Raw genomic sequence first — 17,004 nt, forward strand, 5'->3', positions numbered from 1 at the left:
GTATCTGAAACAATATCACTGATGGATTCGGTACCACTGGACAACATGAAACAACTATGTTGTTAATCTTTCGAAGATCTTGCACTATTCTAAATTTCCCACTAGGTTTCTGCAAACCCATAATCGGGGAGTTGCATGGACTTCCCACGATTTCCTTCAGTATTCCCTGTTTTATCATAGAGTCGATTACAGGTTTTATACCTGCAATCGTCTCTGGGGTCAGTTTGTATTGGGGCGTTCTTGGATATTCAGCATTTGGTTTAACCATAATCTTCACTGGTTCTACTCCTTTGATCAGTCCTATCTCTTCTCCCGTAAAATCCCATACCTCTGATGACACTGCCTCTCGCAAATCCCATGGGAGCTCCTCCACTGTCAGGGTAGGATACAGTTCTATGCATGTTCTCGAATTTACAACTTTGAAGGTAGCGTCATCATCTGTAGCCTGTACCTCTACTCCCTGAGGTGTGCAGTATATGGTGCAGTTCAGTTTGCACAATAAGTCCCTTCCTAACAAACACACAGGACTAGAATCACATACCACAAACTGATGTTCATCCGTGTAGTTTCCTATTTTCACTGATACTGGTTCCGTCAAAGGGCTATTCATTCTCTTATTTGCAACTCCTACCACCTGAATCGTTTCCCCCGATATTGGTAGATCTGGAACCACTGCCGATCTCAAAGTTGATCGAGTAGCTCAAGTATCCACCAAGAATGTTGTAGGACACCCTGCCACTTCAGCCTCAATAAACGGTCCTCTTTGATCCACTTCTAGAACTGCCCCGAGGGTACAGTCCTCCTCTCTACTTACACGTCGTCCCGTCAATGGATCAACGTAGTAACACTCTTCTTTACCTGTGAACAAAGGCATTTGTCTATAGACCTTCCCTCCTGTCGTAATCTTTGGTGGCTGCGGGAACTGAGCTCGTGGAGCCGATATCCCCCCTTTGGCCACCTTACCCTTTGTCACGGTCACCCTTTGGACTGGAACTTCCTGAACTTCCTCCTCTAGAACTTCCAGTTCTCCGTTTTCAGGGTTATAGGGACACTCGCGTCTCCAGTGTCCCACCTGGTAACACTGATGACACTTTGTCGTTTTCTTCAATGTAGCAAAGTCTATTCTAGGTCTCGGATTTTCCTCGTTATCCTTATTCTGATTGTTTGATTTCTGTCCCATTGTCCCTGTTCCCTGGTGCTGCTGTCCTCCCTTTCCAGCTGACTGCATCTGCACCATCATCAATTTTTCCTTTAATTTCTTTGCTTTGGACTCTATCTCATCACTGCGGTATCTTGCATATCTCAAAATCTCATCCAATGGTTTGTTTTGCCAACAAACTAAATGCTGTTGAATCATCAGACAAATGTCAGGTCTCAACCCCAAAACAAACTTTGATACAAACTGTCCTATATCCTTGGGGTCCATTACATCTAGTCCACTGTATTGTTTGAATGCTTTCAGCAATCGCTCATAATACTCATGGACTGTCTCCTTTGGTTCCTGTCTTGTTCGGTCTATTTTTACCCAATCTATGTCTTGTGGTGGCACCTTCTCCTTCAGCCATGTCATTACCCTATCGTATTTTAACATTACTGTTTCTGACGGTCCATTAGTACGAGTATCCCTTGCTGGTTCTGTAGTTGGCCACTCGACACTAACCTTGCATGCTATCCACAAGTCTCCTGGGACCACAATGTCAAACAAGGTGTTCAAATCAATCCACAATACTTTTGAGATCTTCACAAACCTCTCTACCTGCTTGTACCACTCTACAGGGTTCTCCCTTAACTTCGGAAATGAGTTGGTAAAGGCAGCCAAATCTCCCCTACTCCAGGGTACGTGTACATAATTCCCATTCGCTATTTCTCGCAAAGGGAATGCCTCCATCTGCATTAGTCTTCCCTCCGGAGACATCACATTCGCACTCCGCCTAACAGTGCCCTTTTTCAACCACCTCTCTTCCCATTTGTCCAGGTCCCTCCATGCTCTTATTCCCGTGATCAGTTCCCTTATATGTGTTTTTAATCCAGTTGTCCTCCTCTCATCTAAGTCCTGATCCGAATAATGCAACCTGTGGTTACCCTGTAATGCCTTGGTTCTGGACAAATCTACCATATACTTGTCTGCCAGTTCAGACAGTTTCTCATGCGTTGCTCTAGCCTTTCGAGTGATGTCCTTTGCTATAAACAGCAGCTCATCTTGTTCGTACATGTCAATCCTTTCTATCGGCACTGTACCATCTATTATCTCGTCCAGGTCAGATTTTAAACTGGACACGTCGTGTCTTTTGGCTTTTATTACAGCTTTCAATATGCCATCTCTAGATAGTCTATTTACATCTCTCCCATCACAGCTCTGAGTCCTACGTCTAGGCTCAGGCGAGTTATGGGGAGTCCTCCCTTGCTCCCATCTCTCCAGGGCCTATGCAGTTCCATCCTCTCTGGGTGTATGGTGAAACACTCCTCTATTTCCCATGATCACATATTTCTCATTCTGCATGGTTTCTCTAGGTGTATGGTAAGACATTCCGTTATTCCCCATTTCTTCACCATTTGCCGGTGGTCTCTGATCAGTCGGCACATGGCAAGATCCTTCACTGTTCCCTATGCTCCCACGACTCCAGTGCTGTACATTATCATTAGGTGCATGGTGAGTGCACCTAAACCTTTCCCTGTATTCTTGGGTCCATTGGTCTCCCTCGCCTTGGATGAAACGAGATGTCTCTCCACACTCCGTCCTTCTGCCTCTTTGCTCCTGCCCATTTCCACTGTCTGTATGACGGGTAACTCCTCTACTCTCCTGACTTTTACCTTCCCACTCCTGACTGCTTTCGCTAGCCCCACAGTGAGATAATATCCCATTGCCTCGACTTCCCCATTCTGCTTCTGCTCTTGACCTGTTGCTCGGTGCTTCTGTGGACCCATCCCATTCCCTCAAGTCAGCCCTCAACTCCTTGTAGGATTTCGGCCGTGGTCCCCTCAGGTCCATCGGTCCTCTCTGACCCCCCTGTTCTGTTACGGGATCCACTGCTGACTCCAATGGGGTGTTCCACGTTATCGGTCCCGGCAATTGCCTCCAGGCATTTGTCGTGTTATTCCTTCTCTCCATTTCAACTCTCTCTCTTTCCTGCCGTACCTGTTCTTTCTCTCTCCCTTTCTCTGGGTGGTAAACCGACACTACAGGACCTATGGTAACGGGTACTTGAAGAGCATCCGGTAATCCATAAGACTCAACCCTTTCTGTTGCTGGCGTCTTCTGCACCACAAACCTTCCGACTACTCTCTGCACAGGACTATGTTGAGGTGTCTCCTCACCTTTGGTAGGTACCCAATCCGCTATAGGGAGTGGCCTGTTCTCTTCTGTGTCAACCCTACCTTTCATTGAGAGCTCAGTACCCTCTATCTCCCTATTGTCCGGAGGTGGTTTATCTATCAACAACCTATTTATTAGGCCGTCCTCCGACTCGCTCTAATCATCCTCTTCTAAGGGTTTCTTTCCACCTGTAACCTCTCTCATGGGGTACAACTTATCCACCTCAATCACCTGTACCCTCCACTTCTTGGCTTCCGCATCCCATTTGGCATCTTGCACTGCCCTCACTGATCGCCGTACCCTTTCTTGGCGTCTGTGCTGACTCCTGTCGTGCGCCGCCCTAATCCTTGCATTAAGGGTGATCAAACTGTGTTGGTCTAGGCAAAGGTCTCAATGAGGACATAACTGCTTTCAACTGATGTAACACTTCTAATCTAAACGTTCCGTATTTCGGAAAAGTCAGTTCCTCATTCCCCTCTGTAATCTTACTCCAAGTCCCAAGCCACAGTATAGTATGCAACCCAACATTCGTTGACATATAGTGAGCTGGTGTACCCTCTGGCGGTGCCTCTTCCCCGGAATAGGATTCTCTTCTTTTTCTCTTAAAAATCCCTCTCAAACATTTAAAACACTTCATGTTCAAAATTTACGAATTTCTATTTTTCTCCGCGTTCGTTTACTTCCTGATGACAATCCACCAATCTCAGCGCGGTTTTCGCTACCTGGCCTATCACAGCGCGGCTCTTCGCTGACATCACACCAACCGCCCTATCACAGCGCGGCTTCACACCAACCGACCTATCTCAGCGCGGCTCTCGCTGACGTCACTCGTCTCAGCGCGGCTTCACACCGACCGACCTATCTCAGCGCGGCTCTCGCTGACGTCACTCGTCCCCCTTTCGCAGCAGTTCCCCTCCTTTCTCCGTTCGTCTCCCGGTCATGCATGCGTCCCATTCATACTCTGAAAAATGATTACTTCCGACCAAGCGATCCCTTTCCTTGACTGTACGTCCACAGTCTAACTGTAATTGTCACCTTAACTGACGAAATGTCTTTCCGTGTACTTCCAGACAATCGCCTTCTCTGATAGGTTACTTGCACCCGGTAACTTTCGACCTGCGTCCGTTACCCACACACTCACTCTTGCATTCCCCCTATCTCGGTCCTGCGGGCGATCAATGGTACCTCATGACCCCCTTTTCTCTGGTCGACAACTACTCTGGATGTTCGATACACCCGAACCACTTAAGCTCTTCCCCGAACTTAAGATTTTGCCAGGTTGCGCGCGCTCACAACCCTCTCTCATTCACACTACAGGCATTCAACTCCGTAAGACATTACAATACAGATACAACACAAAACACCGCAATCTGTCCACGCATGACCCTTGTTATACTCACTCTCGTCCGATTCTGCTGCTTTTCTCTCGCGCCGTCAGCACCCTCTTCGGCGGGCCACCTCTCGATCTCTAGGGACCTTGGGGTAAACTTAACCTAGTCTAGATCACCTTCCTCAAGAAGGTAACCATCCTCTGCTACCAACTGTTAACGCGGGATTTCTGGCCTATTGTTATAGATCTAGATCCCGACTCCGGTCGACTGAACCATTGGTACCTGTCAAAGAGTAAAAGGCAATCCACTACTAGGTCAATCAGTTAATGACTTACTCCACTCTAAAGAACCACTGAAGCGTAAAAAGTTTAAAAGTTTATTACAAAGCCAAACTTAACTGGAGATACAAACACCTCAATATAAGGTTCCAAAGATATACGGGTATCAATACAAACATGAATTTTCTAAATGCTCTTAGTCGGCAGAAGAATATTATCAAAACCAATTCAAAAATCATCAAAGTTGCAAGAATAGACACAAGCTGTAGCTTATGAGTCATTTACAGAAAGGAAAGAAAAACAGATTAGACTGTCCCTACACTAGACTAAGTGACATCCCTACTTAGCAAGATCTTAACCTAAAAAGGTGTCAGCAGTGGTGACTTCCAAAGAAGATCACACACTTCCCTTAGTCTTTGTTCCAAAAACGATGTCTCGCAGTTCCCTATCTGCCTACCCATCCGCTCTCTTAGGTTCCTCAGATCATCTGCCTTAACTCCACCCCGGGGTACTGTCCCTAATACAAAATCACACTTACAATAGGAACGCCCTTTGGAGACACCCCTTAGAGACGCCCCTCACGTGGTGTTGGTTCTGGTATGTTCCATGCTGGTACTCCTCTGGGCCCATCGTTAGCGTTGACCTTGCTTCCCAGGCTCCTCTCCGGCAAGACGGTACCCCCAGGAAATTCCTGAAGACTCCTCCAGGCCTGTGCCTGGCTCTCTTGAACAAAAGTCTATTCATCACTCTCTTGATTAAAACCTCCTCGCACCTGCAAACAGACACTTGTACTGTGGGCCCCAAATTCCGGCCTCCACCATATCTTTAAGTCGTAAACCATTTGAACAGGCTCCACAGTTTGTGCCTAACCCGACCCTTCTCTAACGAGCACATACAGATCAAACGAAATGACTTTATCTATTCAGGCCTATCTAGAATTACCTGAACGGGCCTGTGCACTCTGTAAAACATTTAATTTCTTCTAAACAATATTCTAACTTATTACACACAATGATTATATGAAACGTCTATAAAACATATTTCAGTTCTAGGATCAATAATACTTTGAATTACAATAACATCAAAATCCACCATCGTATAAGAGTGTAACAGCATCTTCTACTCTATGTGAACTGCCATGTGGCCTACACATTTCTACGTTTAGCAGCATTACATTTCCCCTACAACAGCCACATAACATGCGATTTCAACATCATTCTAACATCTCTACAAACATCTACATTAGCTTTTCACACTTGATATAAGTATTCTATTTTAATTAAACACTCATATATTTTCACTCTATAAATTCGACACTCTTATAAAATGTTTACTAACCTAACACAACGTGCTTGTAAATATGGTGCACTTCTATATTTTCTTGAATTGCGCTCTCTCAATTATTCTAAAAGACTACTTGAATTCACAGTACAAGTTGGTTGTTGCTCTCAGGAGCTTTGTTTGTTTAATGCACTGCAATATTTTTCATAATAAATGACTGACTGGGTATGATCTAATTTTGTCTAATAGTTGTTGTTTCTCTTTTGACAGTGCTTAAATGCAATTGGCCGTTTCCTCCCAGTACTTTTTCAAGGGAGATACTAGGAAGCCTGGAGGGTGATACTCAAGTGATGAAGGGAATTACGTTCTTTATTCGTGTCCAGGAAGAAAACTGCTTACTTGAAGTTCCTGATTTAGGGGAGAGTCGAGTTCATGTAAGGTCCTCAGTGCAGAACCATGACACCATGGCAGAATGAATCTTCCCAGCTGTCCGATGAGGTAAGCATAGAATGTATATGAGATGCCACAACATATTGTAATGGGACGCTGGTAGCTAGAGCATCAAATACGTCAAGGCTGAGCAAAAGTGACTACTTGCAACCTCTTGTTAGCTTTATGAAATCCTTTAAGTCTTATAGAGTTAGCATTCCAGTATCAAGCACCCTACATGCCAAATAATCTCCCTTCAGTTTTGAATAGCTTCAGGTGCCTGGAGTTTTATTAGAGCTGGACAATTATATGAACATGGGAATACCGTGCAATGCCATACTGACAAAGCTAATGGTCGTGCAATGCAATACCTCCTGTCTAGTGAGTGTACTCTAGGGTAGAATGGTGTGATGTTATCTTGACTCATAGGTCCACGTATGCGCTGAGGCAAAGAAGTGGATTTTGTACAGTATAAAGGTATAATTTTATGTGAGATTCACCTCAACAGCACAATAGTAGACCAAGTAGGTGGTGATCACCGTGAGCACCAGGGAAACAATTTGGGGTATTGTTTGAACGAGGCTTATATATCTCTCACTGCAGATATTTTTCACTAATGTGTCATAATAATTATTGTTAGGATTAAATGAGATTTAGTTGTCCTAATTTGCTATAATCTGCAGCAGTTAAAGTTAACCCTCCCTGCAGATTAGAAGTTTGTGTGATATTCAAAGAAATAGAAATGTGGACACATGAAACTAAGGGGCCTATGTACAAGGAAGTGGCGAAGTGAGACGTTAGCCTTCCTGGCTTAACGCCTCACTCCACCACTTCTGAAACGCAAGGCTTCACCATATTTACAAGGATATGGTGCAGCATTGCGTTTCCCCCTGTGCTGGCGCTATACTTAGCAGTGTAGCGCCAAAGTAGGCACCCTTGCGCCATAGTGCGAGGGTGTCTGCCTGCAGGGGAGGATTGTTTATGTGTAAGAAGGTGTCCCTTCCTGCACATAAACAATCCTAAAATGACGTTTTGCCACGTTTATGTGTGCTGCTTCATTCAGCACACATGAAACTCACAAAATGGCATTTTCTTTTACTGATTGTTTATGTACAGCAAGAGCGACCTTCCTCCACATAATAAATCCATGGCAGTTTGCTTTTTACTTGTGTGCTGCACAAGGCAGCACAAATGGAAAAAGCAAAAACGAAGAGAAATAATGCATTTCTCCTCGTTACGCCAAGTTAAGACCAGGTTTTCCCTGGTCATAATTTATAATTTTGGTGCTGCCTCCTATGTACTCTGCCCTTGCACATAGGGAGCAGCATCAAAATCAATGGGTGTTGCAGTGGAACGCCCATCGCAACACCCACTGCCCATCCCCTTTCACACTAACCATAGCTTGAAATGGGGCCTTGTTTACAAGGCAGAGTTAAACCACGTTAATGCTGCCTTGTAAATAAGGCTATGCCCCTAACGCCACCACAACATCGGAAAAAGTGACAGTGTGGTGGCGAAAGGGGCTTGTACATATGCCCCTAAGTCTGTACAAATAGAGATAATAATACAATGCCATAAAAAATTGGTTTGCGTCCAGTGGTTCATTACACATGTGCAAATCCTCCATTTCGAAAGGTTTAGCAGTTTGTGCAAATCACTGTATTCATCGAATTGTTTCATACATCTATTTCATAATGTAACCAAATTAGTGCAGCCTGTTTCACCAAAACAACAGATTTGTGTCTCTGATAGTGGTTAATCATTTCGATTTATGATATGTTTTAATTGGAACGTTCTTAAGGCATGAGGTATGACGCTCATTGAGCATTTATCTTCTCTTAAGCAGAGGTGTCAAACATAGCTCAAGGAGGCTCGGAGCCATGTCAGATTTTCTGGACAGCCAAAAACTATCTAACTGTTTGCCATTCATATTTTTGGGATTAAATTTACTTATTGTGCCTGGTCGGAAAATATTTTACATAAAGGGGGTGGTGATGGACAGAGTATCTGAGTTAATCAGAACACTCCTACCCAGTAAACAGATCAGGGCTAGATCCATCACCGTTTTTTAGCTCACTGCACCATCCCAGTTCAGAACCTGGCTATATGCAAATTAGTCTGTCCCTGGCCCAGTGCATCATGGGAACAGGGCAGACCAAACTACCAAGCCAATTCTTCACTGGAAAGGAAACAAGCTTCCGGGGACCGGTTTCTGGCATTACAGCCGTCTTCGGCCCGGCTTGCTTGAATCCTGATGGTGCAATGAGCAAGGGACTCATGTCTGAGCATACCCTTCCACACTCATGGTGGCCAAAATAATTTACATAAAGGGGGTGGTGATGGACAGAGTATCTGAGTTAATCAGAACACTCCTACCCAGTAAACAGATCAGGGCTAGATCCATCACCGTTTTTTAGCTCACTGCACCATCCCAGTTCAGAACCTGGCTATATGCAAATTAGTCTGTCCCTGGCCCAGTGCATCATGGGAACAGGGCAGACCAAACTACCAAGCCAATTCTTCACTGGAAAGGAAACAAGCTTCCGGGGACCGGTTTCTGGCATTACAGCCGTCTTCGGCCCGGCTTGCTTGAATCCTGATGGTGCAATGAGCAAGGGACTCATGTCTGAGCATACCCTTCCACACTCATGGTGGCCAAAATAATTTACATAAAGGGGGTGGTGATGGACAGAGTATCTGAGTTAATCAGAACACTCCTACCCAGTAAACAGATCAGGGCTAGATCCATCACCGTTTTTTAGCTCACTGCACCATCCCAGTTCAGAACCTGGCTATATGCAAATTAGTCTGTCCCTGGCCCAGTGCATCATGGGAACAGGGCAGACCAAACTACCAAGCCAATTCTTCACTGGAAAGGAAACAAGCTTCCGGGGACCGGTTTCTGGCATTACAGCCGTCTTCGGCCCGGCTTGCTTGAATCCTGATGGTGCAATGAGCAAGGGACTCATGTCTGAGCATACCCTTCCACACTCATGGTGGCCAAAATAATTTACATAAAGGGGGTGGTGATGGACAGAGTATCTGAGTTAATCAGAACACTCCTACCCAGTAAACAGATCAGGGCTAGATCCATCACCGTTTTTTAGCTCACTGCACCATCCCAGTTCAGAACCTGGCTATATGCAAATTAGTCTGTCCCTGGCCCAGTGCATCATGGGAACAGGGCAGACCAAACTACCAAGCCAATTCTTCACTGGAAAGGAAACAAGCTTCCGGGGACCGGTTTCTGGCATTACAGCCGTCTTCGGCCCGGCTTGCTTGAATCCTGATGGTGCAATGAGCAAGGGACTCATGTCTGAGCATACCCTTCCACACTCATGGTGGCCAAAATAATTTACATAAAGGGGGTGGTGATGGACAGAGTATCTGAGTTAATCAGAACACTCCTACCCAGTAAACAGATCAGGGCTAGATCCATCACCGTTTTTTAGCTCACTGCACCATCCCAGTTCAGAACCTGGCTATATGCAAATTAGTCTGTCCCTGGCCCAGTGCATCATGGGAACAGGGCAGACCAAACTACCAAGCCAATTCTTCACTGGAAAGGAAACAAGCTTCCGGGGACCGGTTTCTGGCATTACAGCCGTCTTCGGCCCGGCTTGCTTGAATCCTGATGGTGCAATGAGCAAGGGACTCATGTCTGAGCATACCCTTCCACACTCATGGTGGCCAAAATAATTTACATAAAGGGGGTGGTGATGGACAGAGTATCTGAGTTAATCAGAACACTCCTACCCAGTAAACAGATCAGGGCTAGATCCATCACCGTTTTTTAGCTCACTGCACCATCCCAGTTCAGAACCTGGCTATATGCAAATTAGTCTGTCCCTGGCCCAGTGCATCATGGGAACAGGGCAGACCAAACTACCAAGCCAATTCTTCACTGGAAAGGAAACAAGCTTCCGGGGACCGGTTTCTGGCATTACAGCCGTCTTCGGCCCGGCTTGCTTGAATCCTGATGGTGCAATGAGCAAGGGACTCATGTCTGAGCATACCCTTCCACACTCATGGTGGCCAAAATAATTTACATAAAGGGGGTGGTGATGGACAGAGTATCTGAGTTAATCAGAACACTCCTACCCAGTAAACAGATCAGGGCTAGATCCATCACCGTTTTTTAGCTCACTGCACCATCCCAGTTCAGAACCTGGCTATATGCAAATTAGTCTGTCCCTGGCCCAGTGCATCATGGGAACAGGGCAGACCAAACTACCAAGCCAATTCTTCACTGGAAAGGAAACAAGCTTCCGGGGACCGGTTTCTGGCATTACAGCCGTCTTCGGCCCGGCTTGCTTGAATCCTGATGGTGCAATGAGCAAGGGACTCATGTCTGAGCATACCCTTCCACACTCATGGTGGCCAAAATAATTTACATAAAGGGGGTGGTGATGGACAGAGTATCTGAGTTAATCAGAACACTCCTACCCAGTAAACAGATCAGGGCTAGATCCATCACCGTTTTTTAGCTCACTGCACCATCCCAGTTCAGAACCTGGCTATATGCAAATTAGTCTGTCCCTGGCCCAGTGCATCATGGGAACAGGGCAGACCAAACTACCAAGCCAATTCTTCACTGGAAAGGAAACAAGCTTCCGGGGACCGGTTTCTGGCATTACAGCCGTCTTCGGCCCGGCTTGCTTGAATCCTGATGGTGCAATGAGCAAGGGACTCATGTCTGAGCATACCCTTCCACACTCATGGTGGCCAAAATAATTTACATAAAGGGGGTGGTGATGGACAGAGTATCTGAGTTAATCAGAACACTCCTACCCAGTAAACAGATCAGGGCTAGATCCATCACCGTTTTTTAGCTCACTGCACCATCCCAGTTCAGAACCTGGCTATATGCAAATTAGTCTGTCCCTGGCCCAGTGCATCATGGGAACAGGGCAGACCAAACTACCAAGCCAATTCTTCACTGGAAAGGAAACAAGCTTCCGGGGACCGGTTTCTGGCATTACAGCCGTCTTCGGCCCGGCTTGCTTGAATCCTGATGGTGCAATGAGCAAGGGACTCATGTCTGAGCATACCCTTCCACACTCATGGTGGCCAAAATAATTTACATAAAGGGGGTGGTGATGGACAGAGTATCTGAGTTAATCAGAACACTCCTACCCAGTAAACAGATCAGGGCTAGATCCATCACCGTTTTTTAGCTCACTGCACCATCCCAGTTCAGAACCTGGCTATATGCAAATTAGTCTGTCCCTGGCCCAGTGCATCATGGGAACAGGGCAGACCAAACTACCAAGCCAATTCTTCACTGGAAAGGAAACAAGCTTCCGGGGACCGGTTTCTGGCATTACAGCCGTCTTCGGCCCGGCTTGCTTGAATCCTGATGGTGCAATGAGCAAGGGACTCATGTCTGAGCATACCCTTCCACACTCATGGTGGCCAAAATAATTTACATAAAGGGGGTGGTGATGGACAGAGTATCTGAGTTAATCAGAACACTCCTACCCAGTAAACAGATCAGGGCTAGATCCATCACCGTTTTTTAGCTCACTGCACCATCCCAGTTCAGAACCTGGCTATATGCAAATTAGTCTGTCCCTGGCCCAGTGCATCATGGGAACAGGGCAGACCAAACTACCAAGCCAATTCTTCACTGGAAAGGAAACAAGCTTCCGGGGACCGGTTTCTGGCATTACAGCCGTCTTCGGCCCGGCTTGCTTGAATCCTGATGGTGCAATGAGCAAGGGACTCATGTCTGAGCATACCCTTCCACACTCATGGTGGCCAAAATAATTTACATAAAGGGGGTGGTGATGGACAGAGTATCTGAGTTAATCAGAACACTCCTACCCAGTAAACAGATCAGGGCTAGATCCATCACCGTTTTTTAGCTCACTGCACCATCCCAGTTCAGAACCTGGTTATATGCAAATTAGTCTGTCCCTGGCCCAGTGCATCATGGGAACAGGGCAGACCAAACTACCAAGCCAATTCTTCACTGGAAAGGAAACAAGCTTCCGGGGACCGGTTTCTGGCATTACAGCCGTCTTCGGCCCGGCTTGCTTGAATCCTGATGGTGCAATGAGCAAGGGACTCATGTCTGAGCATACCCTTCCACACTCATGGTGGCCAAAATAATTTACATAAAGGGGGTGGTGATGGACAGAGTATCTGAGTTAATCAGAACACTCCTACCCAGTAAACAGATCAGGGCTAGATCCATCACCGTTTTTTAGCTCACTGCACCATCCCAGTTCAGAACCTGGCTATATGCAAATTAGTCTGTCCCTGGCCCAGTGCATCATGGGAACAGGGCAGACCAAACTACCAAGCCAATTCTTCACTGGAAAGGAAACAAGCTTCCGGGGACCGGTTTCTGGCATTACAGCCGTCTTCGGCCCGGCTTGCTTGAATCCTGATGGTGCAATGAGCAAGGGACTCATGTCTGAGCATACCCTTCCACACTCATGGTGGCCAAAATAATTTACATAAAGGGGGTGGTGATGGACAGAGTATCTGAGTTAATCAGAACACTCCTACCCAGTAAACAGATCAGGGCTAGATCCATCACCGTTTTTTAGCTCACTGCACCATCCCAGTTCAGAACCTGGCTATATGCAAATTAGTCTGTCCCTGGCCCAGTGCATCATGGGAACAGGGCAGACCAAACTACCAAGCCAATTCTTCACTGGAAAGGAAACAAGCTTCCGGGGACCGGTTTCTGGCATTACAGCCGTCTTCGGCCCGGCTTGCTTGAATCCTGATGGTGCAATGAGCAAGGGACTCATGTCTGAGCATACCCTTCCACACTCATGGTGGCCAAAATAATTTACATAAAGGGGGTGGTGATGGACAGAGTATCTGAGTTAATCAGAACACTCCTACCCAGTAAACAGATCAGGGCTAGATCCATCACCGTTTTTTAGCTCACTGCACCATCCCAGTTCAGAACCTGGCTATATGCAAATTAGTCTGTCCCTGGCCCAGTGCATCATGGGAACAGGGCAGACCAAACTACCAAGCCAATTCTTCACTGGAAAGGAAACAAGCTTCCGGGGACCGGTTTCTGGCATTACAGCCGTCTTCGGCCCGGCTTGCTTGAATCCTGATGGTGCAATGAGCAAGGGACTCATGTCTGAGCATACCCTTCCACACTCATGGTGGCCAAAATAATTTACATAAAGGGGGTGGTGATGGACAGAGTATCTGAGTTAATCAGAACACTCCTACCCAGTAAACAGATCAGGGCTAGATCCATCACCGTTTTTTAGCTCACTGCACCATCCCAGTTCAGAACCTGGCTATATGCAAATTAGTCTGTCCCTGGCCCAGTGCATCATGGGAACAGGGCAGACCAAACTACCAAGCCAATTCTTCACTGGAAAGGAAACAAGCTTCCGGGGACCGGTTTCTGGCATTACAGCTGTCTTCGGCCCGGCTTGCTTGAATCCTGATGGTGCAATGAGCAAGGGACTCATGTCTGAGCATACCCTTCCACACTCATGGTGGCCAAAATAATTTACATAAAGGGGGTGGTGATGGACAGAGTATCTGAGTTAATCAGAACACTCCTACCCAGTAAACAGATCAGGGCTAGATCCATCACCGTTTTTTAGCTCACTGCACCATCCCAGTTCAGAACCTGGCTATATGCAAATTAGTCTGTCCCTGGCCCAGTGCATCATGGGAACAGGGCAGACCAAACTACCAAGCCAATTCTTCACTGGAAAGGAAACAAGCTTCCGGGGACCGGTTTCTGGCATTACAGCCGTCTTCGGCCCGGCTTGCTTGAATCCTGATGGTGCAATGAGCAAGGGACTCATGTCTGAGCATACCCTTCCACACTCATGGTGGCCAAAATAATTTACATAAAGGGGGTGGTGATGGACAGAGTATCTGAGTTAATCAGAACACTCCTACCCAGTAAACAGATCAGGGCTAGATCCATCACCGTTTTTTAGCTCACTGCACCATCCCAGTTCAGAACCTGGCTATATGCAAATTAGTCTGTCCCTGGCCCAGTGCATCATGGGAACAGGGCAGACCAAACTACCAAGCCAATTCTTCACTGGAAAGGAAACAAGCTTCCGGGGACCGGTTTCTGGCATTACAGCCGTCTTCGGCCCGGCTTGCTTGAATCCTGATGGTGCAATGAGCAAGGGACTCATGTCTGAGCATACCCTTCCACACTCATGGTGGCCAAAATAATTTACATAAAGGGGGTGGTGATGGACAGAGTATCTGAGTTAATCAGAACACTCCTACCCAGTAAACAGATCAGGGCTAGATCCATCACCGTTTTTTAGCTCACTGCACCATCCCAGTTCAGAACCTGGCTATATGCAAATTAGTCTGTCCCTGGCCCAGTGCATCATGGGAACAGGGCAGACCAAACTACCAAGCCAATTCTTCACTGGAAAGGAAACAAGCTTCCGGGGACCGGTTTCTGGCATTACAGCCGTCTTCGGCCCGGCTTGCTTGAATCCTGATGGTGCAATGAGCAAGGGACTCATGTCTGAGCATACCCTTCCACACTCATGGTGGCCAAAATAATTTACATAAAGGGGGTGGTGATGGACAGAGTATCTGAGTTAATCAGAACACTCCTACCCAGTAAACAGATCAGGGCTAGATCCATCACAGTTTTTTAGCTCACTGCACTATCCCAGTTCAGAACCTGGCTATATGCAAATCAGTCTGTCCCTGGCCCAGTGCATCATGGGAACAGGGCAGACCAAACTACCAAGCCAATTCTTCACTGGAAAGGAAACAAGCTTCCGGGGGCCGGTTTCTGGCATTACAGCCGTCTTCGGCCCGGCTTGCTTGAATCCTGATGGTGCAATGAGCAAGGGACTCATGTCTGAGCATACCCTTCCACACTCATGGTGGCCAAAATAATTTACATGAAGGGGGTGGTGATGGACAGAGTATCTGAGTTAATCAGAACACTCCTACCCAGTAAACAGATCAGGGCTAGATCCATCACCGTTTTTTAGCTCACTGCACCATCCCAGTTCAGAACCTGGCTATATGCAAATTAGTCTGTCCCTGGCCCAGTGCATCATGGGAACAGGGCAGACCAAACTACCAAGCCAATTCTTCACTGGAAAGGAAACAAGCTTCCGGGGACCGGTTTCTGGCATTACAACCGTCTTCGGCCCGGCTTGCTTGAATCCTGATGGTGCAATGAGCAAGGGACTCATGTCTGAGCATACCCTTCCACACTCATGGTGGCCAAAATAATTTACATAAAGGGGGTGGTGATGGACAGAGTATCTGAGTTAATCAGAACACTCCTACCCAGTGAACAGATCAGGGCTAGATCCATCACCGTTTTTTAGCTCACTGCACCATCCCAGTTCAGAACCTGGCTATATGCAAATTAGTCTGTCCCTGGCCCAGTGCATCATGGGAACAGGGCAGACCAAACTACCAAGCCAATTCTTCACTGGAAAGGAAACAAGCTTCCGGGGACCGGTTTCTGGCATTACAGCCGTCTTCGGCCCGGCTTGCTTGAATCCTGATGGTGCAATGAGCAAGGGACTCATGTCTGAGCATACCCTTCCACACTCATGGTGGCCAAAATAATTTACATAAAGGGGGTGGTGATGGACAGAGTATCTGAGTTAATCAGAACACTCCTACCCAGTAAACAGATCAGGGCTAGATCCATCACCGTTTTTTAGCTCACTGCACCATCCCAGTTCAGAACCTGGCTATATGCAAATTAGTCTGTCCCTGGCCCAGTGCATCATGGGAACAGGGCAGACCAAACTACCAAGCCAATTCTTCACTGGAAAGGAAACAAGCTTCCGGGGACCGGTTTCTGGCATTACAGCCGTCTTCGGCCCGGCTTGCTTGAATCCTGATGGTGCAATGAGCAAGGGACTCATGTCTGAGCATACCCTTCCACACTCATGGTGGCCAAAATAATTTACATAAAGGGGGTGGTGATGGACAGAGTATCTGAGTTAATCAGAACACTCCTACCCAGTAAACAGATCAGGGCTAGATCCATCACCGTTTTTTAGCTCACTGCACCATCCCAGTTCAGAACCTGGCTATATGCAAATTAGTCTGTCCCTGGCCCAGTGCATCATGGGAACAGGGCAGACCAAACTACCAAGCCAATTCTTCACTGGAAAGGAAACAAGCTTCCGGGGACCGGTTTCTGGCATTACAGCCGTCTTCGGCCCGGCTTGCTTGAATCCTGATGGTGCAATGAGCAAGGGACTCATGTCTGAGCATACCCTTCCACACTCATGGTGGCCAAAATAATTTACATAAAGGGGGTGGTGATGGACAGAGTATCTGAGTTAATCAGAACACTCCTACCCAGTAAACAGATCAGGGCTAGATCCATCACCGTTTTTTAGCTCACTGCACCATCCCAGTT

At 46.8% G+C, this 17,004-nt stretch overlaps 1 protein-coding gene across 2 annotated transcripts in view; it reads right to left on the reverse strand.

Moving 5' to 3' along the window:
• CACNA2D1 (calcium voltage-gated channel auxiliary subunit alpha2delta 1) overlaps positions 1–17,004 on the reverse strand; it is a 1,913,432-nt gene that overhangs the window by 1,090,795 nt on the left and 805,633 nt on the right. The window lies entirely within an intron of this gene.

This window comes from Lissotriton helveticus, chromosome 1_1 (genome assembly GCF_964261635.1).
Source record: "Lissotriton helveticus chromosome 1_1, aLisHel1.1, whole genome shotgun sequence".
NCBI lineage: Eukaryota > Metazoa > Chordata > Amphibia > Caudata > Salamandridae > Lissotriton > Lissotriton helveticus.